The sequence below is a fragment of the Temnothorax curvispinosus genome, unplaced genomic scaffold (assembly GCF_003070985.1).
Source record: "Temnothorax curvispinosus isolate PA1 unplaced genomic scaffold, ASM307098v1 QBEX01017687.1, whole genome shotgun sequence".
Lineage (NCBI taxonomy): Eukaryota > Metazoa > Arthropoda > Insecta > Hymenoptera > Formicidae > Temnothorax > Temnothorax curvispinosus.
This window is the reverse complement of record NW_020227467.1, coordinates 1-2835: the sequence shown is the minus strand read 5'-3', so window position 1 is coordinate 2835 and position 2835 is coordinate 1. Positions and strand designations below refer to the sequence as shown.

At 37.3% G+C, this 2835-nt stretch overlaps 2 long non-coding RNA genes across 2 annotated transcripts; both read left to right on the top strand.

The window, feature by feature from the left end:
• Positions 1 to 562: 562 nt before the first annotated feature.
• On the top strand, positions 563 to 1764 carry LOC112467621. The gene is made up of 3 exons (XR_003042285.1): positions 563 to 892; positions 1014 to 1139; positions 1526 to 1764. It is a non-coding gene; the product is annotated as an uncharacterized LOC112467621 (long non-coding RNA).
• Positions 1765 to 1855: 91 nt separating this feature from the next.
• On the top strand, positions 1856 to 2806 carry LOC112467620. The gene is made up of 3 exons (XR_003042284.1): positions 1856 to 2037; positions 2116 to 2511; positions 2631 to 2806. It is a non-coding gene; the product is annotated as an uncharacterized LOC112467620 (long non-coding RNA).
• Positions 2807 to 2835: the final 29 nt, after the last annotated feature.

Sequence of the window (2835 nt, the reverse complement as noted above, 5' to 3'; positions counted from 1 at the left end):
TTCTAATTAGGCTTGATCGATAGCTTGGGGTCCAATTAGGGGGGGGGGTTTCTCTTATAATATTCCGCTACGTGCCCTACGAGCGGAGATATTGCGACGCAAAGTCCAAATGTCAAAAATTTTTTTTAAGATACTTTCTACGTCAACCGTTCTCATTCATTATAACATACATCCATACATGTAACTAACAGAGAACGTCACTTTCACTTTTTCGACACTGGCGGCTAGCAGCGTTAGTATCGCAGTGCAGTGCAGTGCAGTGCAGTGCAGACAGTGCGTTCGTTTAGCGCGCTGTCAGAGTGTCAGTCAGTTCATCAGTTATAACCTATCTCGAGAGAGATACGGTAGTACGCGCGGAGCGAGACCGACCGTGACTCTTTACGCGACGCGACGATTAATTCAAGGTAATTGTTTTATGTAATTATCCTATAATTATCTTATTTTTTATATTACTATTATACTTGTACTATTTTATTTACTGTTTATACTACGTTTACGTGAGTGTTTATACATACAGGTTAATAACCTCTTATATTATTTTTTATATTGACAGAAGGGAGCTGATACTGAGATCAAGGAGCCTGTTCACACGAGGCGTTTCTGCCGCGCGATTGCGGCCGCGCGTTAACGTTTGCACGAGCCGCACGCTGTCGCGAGGTATAAGGTGCGACAACGCGCGCATACGCGCGTACGCGAAACGGCAGTAACACCGTAATCGTGCCGGCGATATACTGAATTGAAAATTGAATTGCTTCGTGCTTATCCCGAGATTTCGTATCCCTACATCGTGTTACCACCGCTGCCGGAAAAGAAGGTTCTCTACGCTTGGCAGAAAGTGACGACTGACACGTTCGATCCCGATTTCGTTGATCGCAGAAGAGCTGGACTCGAGGTACGTTTCCGATTTGCAATTATAACAGTATCGTGCGATGAATGTTGTACCCAATTATAACCTCAAATGAAGTGTGCACGTTGCTAGTATTCTGATTATACAATACATTTTTACTTTGTAGAGGTATTACATATTGACAGCAGAGAGCTGATACTGAGGAGATCAAGGAGCCTGTTCACAGGTATATATTGACGGCAGGGAGCTGATGCCGAGGAGATCAATCCCGTTTACGCGCGAAGGAATTATCGTAAGTTATTTTATTATCGGTTCAACTTATTTTTTATTCTTTTCTAGTTTTAAGAGTTAGAAAAAGATAAAAATGCTCTCTTTTCATTTCATATATACATTTTTTTACATGTCCTCCTTCTCTCTTTTATTCACTGTTATCTGTTGTACTTCGAAATCACTTATCTCTCTTATCTTCCTTCTTTTTACGTCTCCCTTTCCTTTGATGTTACTTAAAAAAATTTGTAACTTTTCCATTTTTACTGTTAGTAGAATATGCTTCTCAAATTTGACAATTTATTTCTGAAACATTCCGTATTATATTATGCACTATATAAATTAAACTATGTATAATATATATAAATTATATGTATTATACTAAATTATATGTATGTTTGTGAATTATAGCAATTAGATAAGGAACTAAAGTTTCGTCATATCTGAAAAATGGCACCACCGAAGGTATTACTCGGACAAAATCGACAAAACAGCACTGCAACTTTGAGGAAAGGAATAACGACCAGAAGTCAAAATTCTTTACAGAGCAATGTATTACGACAACCCAATGTTGATAGAGAAATTCGCGCCAAGCGAAAAGTGGAAGTTTCGCCGTTTAAAGAAAAAACGCATAAAAGATGCGCTTTTGCAAACATGTACACATCACTAATGTATGTGTACTCTACACAATTATTGTATCAAAATTTAAATGTATATTTTGATTCAGTGGTAAGATTTAAATGCAATTTTCAGCTCGATTTTTATGTCGACGTCCATTCTTTCCTCATGAAAATCAAACCACTATTTTAATTTATTCCAAACACAGCATTGTAATATTTACATTATGTGCACGTACTGTCGGTCACGCGGAATGCAAGAGAAAATCCGCCGTTAAATTGAGTCACGAATCCTGATACCCACAAGTAATTTCTTAAAATCTTCTTATGATCCTGATTATCTCATAATTTGTATTTTTGTACGTGTATTTTATGCTTTGATAGAAGGAACGTGAAAAAGAGCAGGAAAAGGAAAGAGCACTAGCGGCGAAGCAGACAGAAAAGAACAAACAGAAGAGACAGATTCAAGCTTTGTCTTTTAATCTGGACGAAGACGAAGATGAAGCTGAGATGTCTTCTGACGAAGACAATGCCAAAAAATCCCCGCAGTCAGAAAATGTGCAATTTGATGGCCCTGCGATTAAGAAGATTTAGAAAAATCCAGATGTAGATACATGTTTTTTGCCAGTAGGGAAAGGGACGAGGAGAAAAATAAACTTAGGGAAGAATTGAGATAAGAATGGGGTAGAAAGCAGAACGCGTTGAAGGAAGAAGAAATTGAGATCACATTCAGTTATTGGGATGGATCTGACCATCGTCGGAGTGTTATAATGAAGAAAGGTGAATGTCTCAGTGGTTTAAAGAACGTTTAAGTTATTAAAATACTCCAGTGTCACTTTTGGAGTAACATTGGCATGATATATAATGTTCTGCTGCATAAATTAAATTTTCACACACAGGTAATTCTATCTATTAGGTTCTTTAGAGATGTTTAGAAGTTCTGAGGCGTGAATTCAGCGAGCTTAAAACAGTAATGGCAGATCAGTTAATGTATGTCAAGGAGAATCTTATATTACCGCACCATTATACGTTTTACTGCAACTATAACTGATTTTATTGTAACTAAGGTAAATATACTAAATGATAAAACTTATGAAGCAATAT